Source organism: Heptranchias perlo, chromosome 2 (assembly GCF_035084215.1).
Source record: "Heptranchias perlo isolate sHepPer1 chromosome 2, sHepPer1.hap1, whole genome shotgun sequence".
NCBI lineage: Eukaryota > Metazoa > Chordata > Chondrichthyes > Hexanchiformes > Hexanchidae > Heptranchias > Heptranchias perlo.
The window spans coordinates 98448823-98465899 of NC_090326.1; the positions used below are offsets into that span (position 1 = coordinate 98448823).

Below are 17077 nucleotides of genomic sequence, written 5' to 3' on the forward strand. Positions count from 1 at the left end.
ATTTTAGGCTTTTGTTACAGCGAGTCCTGCTTGTTATCTGATCCTTTCTCATCGTATTCAACAGCGCCCCCAAGCTGTGAACAAGTCAGACTTCAGTTGTCTGTTCCTAATACAGGAATCTGATGTCGATAACTGTACATTCAATGATACAACGATCCTTGTATAACATTATCTATTGTATAACTCTGGTTATAAACTCTTAAAAAATAAATGCATATTATTTAAAAGTGCACTACTCTGTATCAGAATGTTACAGAAAACATGGACATTAACTGTCAAACTGAAAAAAATAATCCCAGTGAAGGTGCATTTAATATTGTTAACACTAACGTCAGTAATAATTGTGTTGACAGTCCACCACGGAGCTCGAAAATGAGACTAAAGGCACAAGTGCAAGGATTGCAGCAGACTGAACTGATCAAACTCTAGCTCCGTCGCGAATCTTTCACTTGATTCACGAAAGGTCGCATTCCAATTTAAACATTCGACGCAGGAAAGTAGAAGGGGCTTAAACTTTCTTCCCCTTAGGTATGTAAGGATTTAAACTTGGAATTTAGAATGGATGCATCTTCTATAGAAGAGGGGATTTGTAATAAAATCTTTCATTTATTTTAAACCACCTTTAAACTACTCCACAAGGCACTGTTCGTACTTCGGAGAGGGAAACAATTAATTCTGCATTTCAGTAATCTGGTCAGCAAATCTGCACTTCGAAGTAAATGGTATCTGCCTTGGTATTCTCGAACAATTCGTTAAAATTTCTACTTTAAAATTAAAACCACAATTCTAGTTCGAACTAAACAAAATAGTTCACAACAATATTTATATGAGTATTACTTATATGAGAATAGCACTGCTTAAATGAAACTAGTTCATAATATATGAACGTTATATTACAATGTCCGGGACAATTTTAGATCTATTTTTGTGTGCTTTTACCTATAAATAACAAACCTATCAGCCATCGAATGCAGTTTACTCAGGACTGTGGTCAGATTGCACACGTTTACGCGGAGACTTTACGTTGTTGTTGTTGCAGAACTTCCCCGCATAATACAAGCAGCTCAAAGTATCTTTTGCAAAATAATAAGGTATCTCGTTATTGTAGCACTGATTTAAATAAACGCGCACACACGCTCGACTCACCGAGTAAATGCTCCAACTTCCCAAACGCATCTAGTTATTAGGATACAATGCAAGCACAATCCGGAGGTAAAACTTGCTGAGGAGTTTGGAGTACTTGCAATCGCTGCGTTCAGTGTCTCTGCTCCTCTCCCTCTGTACCTCACTGCTTCACTCCCCTTCTCTCATGCTAGTCCTGTGTTCTCTCTGCTTGTAGTAAGGAGGACGCCCCACGCCACTAAATGGTGCCGTCCCAAAAAGGGGGAGTCTCAGTCACATAAATCAAAGTCAAAGCATTTACAACACCAGCGACGCTCATATCTAAAAAACGATATATAACTTTCACCTCGCTGAATATAATACGTATCGCTAAATTTCATGTAGGTTTCCTGTTGCTAACAAATAGTCCAATACTCACCGCTCCTTCCTGTTAGATTTGAATCACTCCCCTGCAACTTGGGTTAGCACATTCCAGCAGTTTGCAGCTTCTGAGACGTGGCATTGCTCAGCCTCAGACTAACTCAGCAGTTTCCACAGGTACAGTTACTCAAACTACATTTGGAAAGTATATATAACCTCGGGTAACTTTTAATGATTGTAAAATGACTTACCTATTGCATTTGCATGATGATAATGTAATTCAGCTGAATATTTAACAATAGTCATACTGTTGCAATAAAACATCTGGAAAGTTTAGCTTTGATGGGATGTTAACTTTTGGTTTAATTTTTAGTTTACTTTTGGATTGTTCATTGGTTTATTATTGCGAACTGTTACTCTAGCGATTACATTGACTATTTTATATGACTATAATTATATTAGTAGTAAAATATCAATTTCTAAAACAATAACTGAAACCAGATGGTGTTCTTCAAACCTTCACCAAAAATTATTTTTTGGAATAAGCTTTATAAATAGCAGTGAGGCTCTCTTTTTCTCTATTGGTAAACTGCCTCTCTGTCTGAATTTGCATTTGTTAATCTTTTGAAGTACAAGTATACGCAAAAGTTTTAATGTAACAGCTAACTTCAAAGAAGTCACACCCAATAAGTACTAAAATAGGACTTTAATCTCTCGGAATCACACCTCCTTAGTCGGTTGACCCTGATATTTTACCTTGTAAAAATTGTCATTTTTAGCACGTACCTTAAAATAGCCAGGGTTAGTGAGAAATGTAAGCTAACGGTTGGATGAGCAACTTGAAACCTAATGTTTTAGTATAATACACTAGTGGCGATTGTAACTGGCCAATTTGATTAAAGTGACGATTGAGAAGAGTGATGCAGGAGAGTTCATTCATTGGGGCGAGGGCAGTGCTGCTGCCGTCGGAGCGTCGAGCCGGCACGCGCTGGTAGCGCGGGAAAGTCGGGAGTCTGTGAGAAGGGGCTCCTGGGATTTGGAGTTCCGGCCGCTCTTGCACAGCGACAGGAGAACGAGCAACGTCACAGAGCCAACTACAAACCCCGCAGCGCGCCGCGAGCGCCACCCTCACCACCACCACGCGCAGGAGTGCCTGGCACCTTGGAAGGCTGAGCTTGCAGTATTAATATCCTGTTTCATCTTTCAATAAAACAAATCGGAGTAATCAATATTTATCAATAGAGGCGGGCAAAATGAAACGCGCCTAATTGCTAATACCGTAGAAACGTGAAATTGCATGCTGTGAAGGTTTTAATGGTAGAGTCATTTTTAGTAGATTTTCTATAATGGCTTGGTGTTGTTCATACTAACATCGATAATACTCTAAAAATAAGCGACCCGAAAAGATTGGAGACCATCGTTTAATTATCATAATTTCAATGAACTACCTACCTTTCCGAGATTGTTTAAGGGGAAGTGGTGTAATCTTAGACCTGTCCAGTGTCACTGATTGAGAGTAAGAATCATTCCTTTTGGTTTCATGCTCACTCTGTAAAAGAAACACAGCTCCCTGAGCTTAAAAAGATCTGGAACTTACATCATATTTCACTCCAAACATTTCCTCCATGCTGAATGCTCCATTATATGGGATTTCAAATTGTGCTACTCAAAGGTGGTATTGATTTGATGCATTGTCAGCTCTTCCTTATTACGTAACTTGCAATGAAATTATCGGGAAGCAGTGAGCCAACACAGCATCCTTCCCTCCCACTATACACACATATGCAAGTATTCATTCTAAGGTGTTCAGCAGTTTAGGCATGTTTCAGGATGGTTTTAGCAGTTGAATAACCAAATGTCATGCCATTTACTATAGGAAGTGCAAAGTACATTCATTCTATAGAATAGGAATAACCAAATTGTTGCCCATTGGTTGGGAGATTTGAAAGAGGCTATTTTTAGTGCTTTTGTCTCATTGGTAGGTAAACCCTATATCAGAACATCAAGATCTGTTGGTGCCAGATTTGCAAATCAATGGGATTTAAACATTATGAGGTAGATTTCCATCTTCACCGCCTGGGAGATGGTCTGGTAGAGCAGATCTCCTGCCCTTTATAGAACCCACCTGATTTTCCATTGATTTGAATGGGCGGATTCTACAACAGGAGGATAGAAGTTTACAACATGGAAACAGGCCCTTCGGCCCAACATGTCCATGTCGCCCAGTTTATACCACTAAGCTAGTCCCAATTGCCTGCACTTGGCCCATATCCCTCTATACCCATCTTACCCATGTAACTGTCCAAATGCTTTTTAAAAGACAAAATTGTACCCGCCTCTACTACTGCCTCTAGCAGCTCGTTCCAGACACTCACCACCCTTTGAGGGAAAAAATTGCCCCTCTGGACCCTTTTGTATCTCTCCCCTCTCACCTTAAATCTATGCCCCCTCATTATAGACTCCCCTACCTTTGGGAAAAGATTTTGACTATTGACCTTATCTATGCCCCTCATTATTTTATAGACTTCTATAAGATCACCCCGAAACCTCCTACTCTCCAGGGAAAAAAGTCTCAGCCTATCCAACCTCTTCCTATAAGTCAAACCATCAAGTCCCGGTAGCATCCTAGTAAATCTTTTCTGCACTCTTTCTAGTTTAATAATATCCTTTCTATAACAGGGTGACCAGAACTGTACACAGTATTCCAAGTGTGGCCTAACTAATGTCTTGTACAACTTCAACAAGACATCCCAACTCCTGTATTCAATGTTCTGACCAATGAAACCAAGCATGCTGAATGCCTTCTTCACCACCCTATCCACCTGTGACTCCACTTTCAAGGAGCTATGAACCTGTACTCCTAGATCTCTTTGTTCTATAACTCTCCCCAACGCCCTACCATTAACGGAGTAGGTCCTGGCCCGATTCGATCTACCAAAATGCATCACCTCACATTTATCTAAATTAAACTCCATCTGCCATTCATCGGCCCACTGGCCCAATTTATCAAGATCCCGTTGCAATCCTAGATAACCAATCTTGGTGTCATCTGCAAACTTACTAACCATGCCTCCTAAATTCTCATCCAAATCATTAATATAAATAACAAATAACAGCGGACCCAGCACCGATCCCTGAGGCACACCGCTGGTCACAGGCCTCCAGTTTGAAAAACAACCCTCTACAACCACCCTCTGTCTTCTGATGATCCGCCTTGTCAGATTACCGCCCAGCTGGTGCTGATGAAACTCTACCCCAAGTGTGGCCCTGAGGCTATGCACCTGTGCGGCCCATAAAGGCAAAAAACTTGGAACCCCGATTATCAGAAACCTATATTGCTTTACTCAAAACTCCCACCAGGATCCGAGGATATGGTGTCCATTTTGCTGTTTAGATTACCTGAGAACCCGAATTAATGTGTTAGCTTGTATTCTTCGACACCAAATACATATAATCTGAATAGACTTTAAATGTGTTCCTGAATTAGCCACTTATTTTTTGCTGTCTAAATTCTGTCACTGGCCCTAAAAAACGTACAATCTAATGTAATTCTTTTGCCAGATTTAGTAGATTTAATAGAAATAAATTACTTTTACTTCCTTTTAATTTCATATATGAACCTACAACATGGCCGACATCATCCTACAAATTAAGAGTTAAGTTGATTGTGATGTTAATACTGTCACCACTGTGTGGTTTTAGAAGGTAGATTTTATTTAATATACACAGCCTGAGACAGCATTTATTTATTTTATTAATTCATATGGTACAAAGTAATTAATAAAATATTGTCATACACTTATAAACATTTGCAATCCTGTAGATTTATAAATAGCAGATATCTTGCAGTCTTTCAAGATGGTATTTACTACACCAGCTTTTCAAACTGTGTCCTGTTTCTCAGGCTGTCTTCATTACATTCTAGCAGAAAGGGACTCTGGATTGAGAAGCTTTATTCTCTCACTTTCAGTAAAAAAAAATCATAACTATGTTCATAATTTGCTGAGTATGTAGAATATTAAGTAATTTTAAAATTAATATGATTGTAGTCAGCATCATCGTAAATGGAACACAGTTATTTTTTTCATGTGTACAAAATGTCTCTTTTGTATGTGTAACTTTTTCATTTTGTTTAATGTAAGTTATATCCATGGTAGGGAATAGAAACATTTTAAGTTATTTTTGCACTTTTAAGCACTCGCATGTCAAGTATAAAGAGTATAGCTTCTTCAACTCTCTGTCCAATGTGCTTCATCCCTAACCTCGGAAGACCATCCTTTACTGCACGAGTGTGACATTTCCATTTTCCACACTAGCAGAGCAGAAAAGACCACTCTGAGATTGCCATTTAAATGCCACATTGTAAGCAGTTTTGTACTATGTACTCATGGCCATTGGAAACTGGATCAAGATTACCTAAACTCATTTCACATAGGACAGTAACTGCCAATAGAGAGAGGAGACTTTCATTCCTTCAGTCTAGCCTAATTTGACCTAAGTCGATGTGGTGAAAGGATGACATTGGTCTCGCAAGATACTTTTACAACACTGGAATCTGTTTAAAAGTTGTGTTTTTCTTGTTGAGGTGAAACATTTCAATTGCAATCACATTAAAAAGGACAGTGTTAATGTTGATAGAACACATTTCATTTCTATGTGAAAATGATGATTTAAGGGATCTGAAATTATCTGATGTAAAGATGCCATCAGTTTCCTGATACACATTCTACCACCCTCTAAACTTCCATTAGTACATTTATCAGTTTTAGAAATGAGTTACCACTAATCATTCTTATTTCTATTTGTTTTCATATTTGAATTTAGTAACATCTCTGGAAACCAATAGCATAGTGAATATCATCGTATGAGCAAAGTGTGAGGTTGATTTTTGATCCCAACGTTATATGGTTTTAGAAAGTATTTTTTGATTTAATATAGACAGACTGAGAAACAGCATTTATTTCTTTCATTCATATAGATGATCAAAGTATAATTAATAAAATATTGCCTTAGATACATCCACTTAAAATCATTTACAACTCCTTTGATTTATAAATAACAGATAACTTTACAATCTTTGAATACAATATTTAATACACCAGTTTTTCAAACCATATTGTCTGTGTTGTGTCTTCATTGCATTCCCACCAGAAGACAGCTTTGAATTCAAACCATTACGCACTACATTAAACTCACAGTTTGTTAATATGTCTAGCATAGAGAAATCACATTATTTTTAAAAATTATAGTCATTACTCCTGTATGTTGGAATCTATTTAAAGTGGGGTTTTCCTTGTTAGTATGGACTTAAGTTGAAACATTTCAATAACAACCTCATTATAGAGGACAGTGTTAATGTTGATGGAACACGTTTTATCATTAGGACCAAGATGAGGAAAAATTTCTACACACAGTGGGTTTTGAATCTTTGGAATTCTCTACCCCAGAGGGTTGTGGATACTCAGTCGTTGAGTATATTCAAGACTGAAATCGCTGGATATTTGGACACTAAGGGAATCAAGGGATATGGAGGTAGGGCGGGAAAGTGGAGTTGAGGTAGAAGATCAGCCATGATCTTATTGAATGGTGGAGCAGGCTTGAGAGGCCATTTGGCCTACTCCAGTTCCTATTTCTTGTGGTTCTTATGTTTATCTCTCTGTGAAAATAATGATTATGGGTATCTGAAATCATCTAAAGTAAAGATGGCATCCATTTCCTGATTCACATTTTGCTTCTCTCTAAACTTCCATTAGTACATTTATCAGTTTGGAAATGAGTTACTACTAATCATTCTTCTTTCTATTTGTTTTTATATCTGGATTTTGCAATATCCCTTGAAACCGATAGCAGAGTGGACATCATCCTATGAGCAATGATTGAGGTTGATTTGTGATCCTAGATAGAAGGAATAATTTCATTTAATATAGACAGCCTGAGAAATAGCATTTATTTATTTTATTCATACAGATGATACAAAGTATAATTAATAAAATGTTGCCTTGGAACATCCACTTAAAATTATTTACAACTCTTTAGATTTATAAATTACATCATTTTACACTCTTTGAACATAGTATTTATTACACCAGCTTTTCAAACCATATTGTCCTGTTGTCTGTGTTGTCTCTTCATTGCATTCCTACCAGAAGAGAGCTTTGAATTTAAATCATTATGCTCTATAGTTGAACTCACAGCTTGCTAATATGTGTCCAGCGTCAGTTGTGGGGAGCTACCAGAATCTGTCATTAGGGATAGAGTGACCGAGCATTTGAACAAATGTGAGCTGATCAGAGAGAGGCAGCATGGCTTTGTTAAAAGTAAGTCATGTCTGACTAATGTTTTTGAGTTTTTTGAGGAGGTCACTAACAAGATAGACAAGGGAGTGTCTATGGATGCTATCTACATGTTTTCCAGAAGGCATTCGATAAAGTTTCACACAAAAGACATTGGCAAAAATGAGAGCACAAAAAATTGGAGGTAGCCTTTTGACATGGGTTGGAAATTGGTTGGGATGTAGGAGACATTGAGTGGGGATAAAGGGTAGGTACTCAGATTGGCAGGATGTGACAAGTAGTGTTTGCCAGGGACCTGTTCTGGGGCCTAAACTTCTCATCATATCTATTAATGATGGATAAAAGAATAGAGAGTTGTATATCCAAGTTTGTAGATGACATTAAATTAGGAGGTACAGCAAGTAGTGCAGATGGAAGCAGGAAGTTGCAAAGAGACATGGGCAGATTAAGTGAGTGAGCAAAACAATGGCAGATGAAGTTTAATGTGGGCAGATATGAGATCATCCACATTGCACCTAAGAAAGATAAATCATAGTATTTTCTAAATGGTGAGAAAGTAGGAACTATAGAGGTGCAAAGAGATTTGAGAGTCCAAGTACACAAATCATTTAAAGCTAGTAGACAGGTAAAAAAAGCAATCAAAAAGTCTAATGTAATGTTGGCCTTTATCTCAAGGAGGCTGAAATACAAAGGGGAGGGAGTTATGCTTCAGTTGTATAGAGTCTTGGTCGATCCTATCTGGAGTACTGCGTTCAGTTTTGGGCACTGCACCTCAGGAAGGATGTATTGGCCTTGAAGGGGGTGCAGTGCAGATTCACCAGAATGATACCGGGACTTAGAGGGTTAAATTATGAGGCCAGGTTCATGAACTTGGCTTGCATTCCCTTGAGTATAGAAGACTGAGGGGTGATCTGATCAAAGTGTTTAAAATGTTAAAAGGATTCGATAGGGTAGATACAGAAACACTCTTATAGGGGAAATCAAGAACGAGGGGACATCATCTTAAATTTAGAGCCAAGCCATTAAGCAGGGAAATCAGGAAGCACTTTTTCATACATAGTAGAAATCTGAAATTCTCTCCCCCAAAAGGCTGTAGATACTGGGAAAATTGGAGCTTTCAAGACTGAGATTGATAGATTTTTTGTTAGGTAAGGGTATCAAGAGATAAGGAGCTAAGGCGGGTAAATGGAGTTGAGGTACAGATCAGCCACAATCTAACTGAATGGCGAAGCTGAAGGGGCTGAAATGCCTACTCCTGTTCCTATGTTTAGAATAGAGAAATCACATTATTTTTAAAACACTGTAATTATTAACTTTTTTAGAATCTATTTAATATAGTGTTTTCCTTGTTAGTGTGACCTTAAGCAGAAGCATTTCAATAACAACCACGTTAAAGAGGGCAGTGTTAATGTTGAAGGAACACATATTATTTCTCTGTTAAAATGATGATTTAAGGGATCTGAAATTATCTGAAGTAAAGATGTCATCCATTTCCTGATTCACATTCTGATTCTCACTAAACTTCCATTCGTACATTTATCAGTTTGTAAATGAGTTAGTACTAATCATTCTTATTTCCATTTGTTTTTATATCCAGATTTTGCAATATCCCTGGAAACCTATAACACAGTGGACATCATCCTATGAGCAAAGAGTGAGGTTAATTTGTGATCCCAACACTGTGTAGTTTTAGAAGGTATGTTTTCATTTAATATAGATAGCCTGAGAAACAGCATTTATTTCTTTTATTCATACAGATGATACAAAGTATAATTAATAAAATATTGCCTTAGAACATCCACTTAGAATCATTTGCAACACTTTAGATTTATAAATAACAGATAATTTTACACTCTTTGAACATAGTATTTAATACACTAGCTTTTCAAACCATATTGTCCTGTTGTCTGTCTTGTCTCTTCATTGCATTCCTACCAGAAGAGAGCTTTGAATTCAAATCATTATGTACTTCAATTGAACTCATAGTTTGTTAATATGTCTAGAATAGAGAAATCACATTATTTTTTAAAATTATAGTCATTACTCCTGTATGTAGGAATCTATTTAAAATGGGGTTTTCCTTGTAAGTGTGAACTTAAGTTGAAACAGTTCAGTAACAACTACATTATAGAGGACAGTGTTAATGTTGATGAACATGTTTATTTCTCTGTGAAAATGATGATTTAGGGGATCTGAAATCATCTGAAGTAAAGATGCCATCCATTTCCTGATTCACATTCTGCTTCTCTCTAAACTTCCATTAGTACGTGTATCAGTTTGGAAATGAGTTACTACTAATCATTCTTCTTTCTGTTTGATTTATATATGGATTATGGCAACATCCCTGGAAACCTACAAGATGATGATATTCTGCAAGACAAGAGTGAATTGGACTTGTGATCCCAACACTGTCATCACTGTGCGGTTATAGAAGATATTTTCCACATTAAATAAACGTACCCTGGAAACAATTAACTTTCTGTTTCTTGTATGTTTTTCTATCAAGAGCTGAATGTCTGTTGGGAAAAGAGCTATGCTTTGTGTTTAATTTCAAACTATGCTTTTACAGTATATTCCAGTTTATATTTCAAATACATTACAGTGCTGATAAAGCAGAATATTTCCCAAAACCACCACATTGCTGAATTAATGAACAAGCCTTTTTTCATTCTCCTCAACTAATTTTAGTGAACTCATTATTTCTTCTGTATTGATGGTGTTTGGCATATTTGTTTCATTATTTGTAAGTTTATTTTGCTATTTTCTCCATTTCCCCACATTCTATTTCCCCAGGTCATGCACCTTCCCAAGCTCAGGAGAGGGGAATGGGGACCTGTTCCCAAGCCCCGCCAATGATACTTTATATTCAGCCAGTAAGAATGTTTTAGAGTAATTGTCCCTCCAATTTTCCCCATCTCCCTCACCTCTGCTCAGCATCCTTCCCCTCTCCCCCACCCCCCCATGATGGTACAACTCAGATTAGTAATTCACAGTGAATCATTGTTGCCAGTCTTTTCTCATTTACACACTCTGTAAAAAGAAAGTGTATCCACAGCATAGCCTACAACTTCCCTTTACCCCATCCTCTTGCAACTGAAGCTTTCATCTATGCCTTCGTCACCTTCAGGCTCAGCTACTCTGACATTCTTCTTGCTAATCTGCCAATCTCCACTCTACATAAATTGCAACTCGACTAAAAATACTATCCTGCATTAAGTCATGTTCCTTTCCAGCCCCCAATGGTTCCATCCCCCAATGTATTGAATTCAAAATTCTTGCCCTCATCTACGAATCCTCCATTGCCTCATTTCTTTACCTCTGCAACTCCTGCAGTCCTAATTGCCAATCCATACCCACCGCTTTTACAGCTCTAGTCTTCTTTGTATCCCTCTTTCCATAGCCCACCTTTGGTTGTAGAGCCTTCAAACATCTTGCCTCACACTCTGGAAGTCTCTCCCTAAACATCAGTACCTTTGCTACCTCCCCCCGCCCCCCCCCACCATCTTCAAAAGCCTCCTCAAATTGTGGTTATGCCTACATTCACCTTTCCTAACTCTTCTCCTATCACTGCTTGGTGTCTGTTTTCATCTACGTGAAGCACTTTGGGACATTTTAGGGTTGATTACAAGATCAGGTGCTCCCAGCACTGGCTAGGAAATCAAAGGCTTCCAGTGCCTGACTTTCCATCCATTAATTTTAATGGATGGAAAATCCACCTACGGTTTCCCAGCCAGCACTGCATGGGAACATCTACCCACAGATTCTGTGCTTTTAGTACATTTAATGTACCATATAAATGCAAGTTGTTGCTGGTGGATTTTTTAAGCTTGTGAGGAGAATGGAACTTTCCATATTGAGTTAGTATTAAGCACTCCAAGTGTCATGCATACATACAATGGGCCAAATTTAGAATAAAGTTTTCTCTACGCTGCCCCAATAATGTTCCTTAACCCCAACTATAGAAGAGCGTTCCTATTCCACCATAATGATACTTAAAATCATACAGCACAGGAGGAGGCCATTCAGCTCATCATGCCTGTACCGGCTCATTTAGTCCCATTCCCCTGCTCTTTCCCCATCTGCAAATGTTTTCTTTTCAAGTATATATCCAACTTCCTTTTGAAAGTTACAATTGAATCTGCTTCCACCACCTTTTCAGGCAGTGTATTTCAGATCATAACAACTCGCGTAAAAAAAATTCTCCTCATCTCCCCTAAGGTTCTTTAACCAATTACCTTAAATCTGTGACCTCTGGTTACTGACCCTCCTGCCAGTGGAAACAGTTTCTCCTTATTTACTCTAGCAAAACCCTTCATAATTTTGAATGCCTCTATTAAATGTCCCTGTAACCTTCTCTGCTCTAAGGAGAACAACCCCAGCTTCTGCAGTCTCTCCACATAACTGAAGTCCCTCATCCCTGGCACCATTCTAATAAATCTCTTCTGCACCCTCCCTAAGGCCTTGACATCCTTTCTAAAGTGGGGTGCCCAGAATTGGACGCAATAACCCCGCTGAGACCTAACCAGTGTTTTATAAAGGTTTAGCATAACTTCCTTGCTTTTGTACTTTATGCTTCTATTTGTAAAGTTCAGAATCCTGTATGCTTTTTAACAGCCTTATCAACTTATCCTGCCACCTTCAAAGACTTCCACACCAGAATGTCCTTGTTGCCTCTATAAATGAGATTGCCAAGAGGGAAAAAGGTATTCTATCCCTGTGTACTTGCATCCTTCACTTTATTGTGCTGAAATAGTCACTGAAAATAAGCAAACTGCCCTGGTTCCAGTAGCACACTGATAATTCTACTTACTGTCCAATGAGTTATAATTATGAACATTGCTTTCATCAGGTCTCAGAGTTGCTATGCTATATATATGGCAATAATATCTAAACAGTATTTCCTAAGTTTTAATTAATATTAACAAGATGATTTAATCATTCACCATTTATTCATCTCACCGTCCTTTGTACCTAACTCATTTGTTATGTAGTGAATGTATGTTTTGCAGCATTTCATCCAATTTAATATGTCATAGCTTTGAAACTTTAATTTCCAAATTGGGTGCTACCTAAGTAACAATAAAGTGAAAATTTAGTTAAAATGCACTGTAATAATTAGGTTTATTGTCCGGTAGAGTGGTAGTTATGGGCATTAGTTGTTCCAGATCTTATGGTTTCTATGAATTCTTTCACCAACAGTATCAGAAAACAATAACAATCCCCTGGGCTATGAGTAAAATAGAGACTGTAAAGTCTATGAAAGTCTCTGAAATCAAATGAGAAAGTTATGTTTTGCTATTATTTGGTCTTGGGACTGAGTCCAAGAGACAGTTTTTTTTGTTGGCCTACTTTTGCTGTAATTCAAAACCGTCATAAATCAATACTTCATTATATACCTGGGAACAATGTAACTCATCACTCTAAAAATCATGGTTTCTATTTTTAAAAAAAACAGTTTAAGTGGCACAAGGCAATTTTACAGACTCATCAATAAAAACTGCTCCTGATTTCAGTGGGGGTAGTGTTTGGCAATGTATTTAAAATAAAGTCAATGTTATGAGAAGACTGATACAGTGATGGAAAATGTGTAGGTTTCACACCTTCGGGTTTGATGGATAACAGTCTAAAACATGAGAAGGGTTTGGTAATAGGGGAAAGCTTGTAGTGCCAGATACAGAAAACAGTGCTTAAGCTTTGATTGCCTCGGGTACTTAAAAAGACCCGACAAAATCAATCAGGTTATATCAGCTCAGAACCAAATCTTTTAGTCTACTCTTAGCACTCTTCTGTTGCACAATGTAATTACTTTCTGCACAGATAGCAAGCAACAGCCACTTAACCTACCTCACTCTAACTGTTTCCAATGAAAAGTTTGAATGTGACAACCTCCATAAAAAGTTGAACAATCCAACCACTTAATTGTGCACCAAAATCTTTCTTTACTTTTCCTGATGCCAGTGTGCCTCAAGGAAGATAGCATGGAGGAGTCCTCTCAATATAAAGTACTCCCACAACACAATTCTTCACACTGATGGTCTTGTATTTCAATCTGAGTAAAGTAAAATACAAGGCGATGTGATGCTAAAAGTCAAAAAGAGAATCAGACTAAAATGCACTGAAATTTCCAGCCCCCTGTATGTCCCAGTAATGATTTTATAATGATATTGTTAATGGTGGCCCGGCATTTCTTTACATTTGGATCATACGCTGATGAATCTTCTAAACTGAAACCTATGGAGCTGTTCCAATTTATAAATTTAATGAATTTTTTTCAAGTTTATCTTACAAACTCTAATTGGATTGAACTTTATTATATTGAATAAACTACAATATAAATACAGTGCTTGCAATACAAAGATATTCATTTGCAATCTTCAGTATTGTAACTTATGGGGTTAATACAATTTAACAATGGCAAAATATTACCAAAAACTTTCTCAGTGTTCTGCTAGGTTACATTGTGTCTGTTAAGTAGCAAATGTCTTTACTAACTAAACCTTCCTGCAAAGCAGAGAGCTTTTATGTGATGGTGGTTGACGGCATTTTGCTTGCAAGCAAATTTACTTTCCGCCCTATAGGTTGATAGTCCTTACAGTAAATGTGTATCTACAGCAACAACTTGCATTTCTATAGAATTCCTTATGTGCAGGAACCTGTCTCAAAGAGTTTTACATTAAAGAAGACAAAAGCTGAGCTGGAGATGAAAAGAGAATAATGGAGAGGGTTAGGATGAGAGGGTATCAAAGGCACAGTCAAAGAAAAGGGTCTTGAGATGTTTGAAAGCACAGGGTGAGATGGCAACATGGAAAAAATTGGGCAGCAATTTACAGAACCCAATGAGAGGCCACCAATGGTGGAGTAGGAGACAAGGAATAGCCTGGTGTTGGTGGATCAAAGGGATGTAAAGCAGCAGGAGATCACTAAGGTAGGGTGAAGTGAGGCCATGGAGGGATTTGAAAGCTGGGGCAAGAACTTTCAAGTCAATCTGCTGGGACATAGGAAGCTTGGAGAGAATGCGGGTAATGAGTGTGAGGGACTTTGTGTGGGAGAGAAGCTAGGCTGCAGTATGATTTCAATCTTTTGGAGAATTGAGGCATGGACATAATTTTGGAGAGCATTAAAGTTGTGCCTCAAAGTGATAAAAGTATGGAACTGATTTTTAGCAGTAATGGGGAAGAGGTATAGGCGAAGGCAGGCAATTCTGCAGAGGTTGAGATAAAGCAGCATTATTAACAGAGTAAAAGTAAGGGAGGAAACTAAGCTCAGGATTAAGTTGTATTCCAAGGTTCCATACCACCTGACAGCCTGAAGTGGCAACTGGGGAGGTTTAAGGAGTCAATGCCAGAAACACGTAGTTACTCAACTATTCAAATGCTCTCCTAGCCAGCCCTCCAACTTCCACCCTCCACGAGGGGGGGAGGGGCCTACACATGAGCCCTGAAGCGGGCAGGAAATCCAGGGACGTGGAGGGCCAGCTGAATTTAACTGAAGGGCCACATTTGAATATTTGAAATCGGTGTCCCTCTCGCAGCCAGCGGGAGTGATGGAATGGCCAGCAGCCATGAGCAGGAATTAATGCCGGCCACTGCCGGGGACCTAAGAAAATGGGCCCTGGCATAAGGTAAGTGCTGGGGGGACAGGGGTTCCTAAACAGATGCCAGTGTGGGGAGGGAGAGAGAGAACCAGGGAAAGAGAAGCCTCACAATTTGTTCCTGCTCTTCCAGACTCCCAAGGATTCTGACCGAAGAATAAAAAATCTTACTTAGCTTGGCCTCTTCTGGCTACTCTGCTGCATCCCGCCACATAAATCACGTCACATAAATCACGTAGCTGAACCGATGACGGCATCGGGCCACAACTTTTAAATTTAAATCAGGTCCTCGCTTGCCTGCAGCGGAGCCTCGGCCGACTTCAAAGTCGGTGAAGATAAAATGTCACCGGGCGAGAATGGTGAGGCCTCAGGCTGTCAAGTGGACTCGGCCTGATCTTAACCCCTCACATGCACCATTCTCACTGGACGAGGAGGGTTAAAATCAACCCCAGAATGTCAGCCCCATGATCTTTAAACTGGATCTAAAAGATAGAAACAGGAATTAAGTAGTGTCAGCCGCGGCTCAGTGGTAGAAGGTTATGGATTCAAGTCCCACTCCTGAGATGGCTGACACTTCAGTGCAGTACTGAGGGCATGCCACACTGTCAGAGGTGCCTTTTGGATGAGATGTTAAACCGAGGCCTCGTCTGCCCTCTCAAGGTGGACGTAAAAGATCCCACGGCATTATTTGGAAGAAGAGCAGAGGAGTTCTCCCCGGTATCCTGCCAATATTTATCCCTCAACCAACACAGGTCATTATCACATTGCTGTTTGTGGGACCTTGCTTTTACTGCAGTGCGCACACTTCAAAACTACATCATTGGCTGTAAAGAGCCTTGGTCGTGAGATTGTGAAAGACACTATATAAATGCAAGTGTTCTTTAAAATTTTTATTGGGTAATTTATGACAATAATAAAACTGCTACTATTGCTTCAACAAGGTAACTCTACTTAAGCAGAAAATTCCTCATTACCCTTAACAATGTTACAGATTTGAAATGATTTATTTTCAAAACAGGAAAGGTTGTTTCTCAAGTACATTAAGGTGACTTATTATCACCCAAGGTATTAGATGTATTGATTATGCACTATAACAGTAACCCCACAAATTTGGCTCATAAAAAAGGTTCACTAAAAACAAAATTAATCTGAAGCCATATCCTTCAGTGCTTCCACATAGATTTACAATGATAAAGTGAAGCCGTTCTGCTGCAGATACTCTATTAGTACTAGTGACTTGCCAAAAATGGCAATGCTCACAATGGAGGTGGAATTTAAACAACAATTTAAATGAATAGAAATGGGATTAAAGAGACTAAACGAAAGAAGAACTTGATCATCATAGTATCATAGTATTTACAGCACAGGAGGAGGCCATTCGGCCCATTGAGCCTGTGCCGGCTCTTTGAAAGAGCTCTCCGATTAGTCCCATTCCCCTGCTCTTTCCCCGTAGCCCTGTAAATTTTTTCCCTTCAAGTATTTATCTAATTTCCTTTTGAAAGTTACTATTGAATCTGCTTCCACCACCTTTTCAGGCAGTGCATTCCAGATCATTACAACTTGTGAAAGAAAATGTTTCTTCATGTCGCCTCTGGCTCTTTTGCCGATCACCTTAAATCTGTGTCCTCTGGTTACCAACCCTTCTGCCATTGGAAACAGTTTCTCCTTATTTACACTTTCAAAACCGTTCATGATTCTGAGCACCTCTATC

At 38.7% G+C, this 17077-nt stretch overlaps 1 protein-coding gene and 4 non-coding genes across 6 annotated transcripts in view; 4 read left to right on the forward strand and 1 right to left on the reverse strand.

Moving 5' to 3' along the window:
- The window catches only part of sema5a (sema domain, seven thrombospondin repeats (type 1 and type 1-like), transmembrane domain (TM) and short cytoplasmic domain, (semaphorin) 5A), a 202516-nt gene extending 201220 nt beyond the window's left edge, over window positions 1-1296 (reverse strand). For both annotated transcript variants that reach the window (XM_068004736.1, XM_068004730.1), the window contains exon 1: window positions 1147-1296. The gene's annotated coding sequence lies outside the window, so the exon portion shown is untranslated. The remainder of the gene's footprint in view (window positions 1-1146) is intronic.
- Window positions 1297-6137: 4841 nt separating this feature from the next.
- LOC137300482 (small nucleolar RNA SNORD123) lies at window positions 6138-6206 on the forward strand. Its single transcript, XR_010958106.1, has one exon. It is a non-coding gene; the product is annotated as a small nucleolar RNA SNORD123 (small nucleolar RNA).
- A 933-nt stretch (window positions 6207-7139) lies between these two features.
- On the forward strand, window positions 7140-7208 carry LOC137300471 (small nucleolar RNA SNORD123). Its single transcript, XR_010958104.1, has one exon. It is a non-coding gene; the product is annotated as a small nucleolar RNA SNORD123 (small nucleolar RNA).
- Window positions 7209-9210: 2002 nt separating this feature from the next.
- On the forward strand, window positions 9211-9279 carry LOC137300478 (small nucleolar RNA SNORD123). Its single transcript, XR_010958105.1, has one exon. It is a non-coding gene; the product is annotated as a small nucleolar RNA SNORD123 (small nucleolar RNA).
- Window positions 9280-9943: 664 nt separating this feature from the next.
- Window positions 9944-10012, forward strand: LOC137300467 (small nucleolar RNA SNORD123). The gene has a single exon (XR_010958103.1). It is a non-coding gene; the product is annotated as a small nucleolar RNA SNORD123 (small nucleolar RNA).
- The last annotated feature ends 7065 nt before the right edge of the window (window positions 10013-17077 follow it).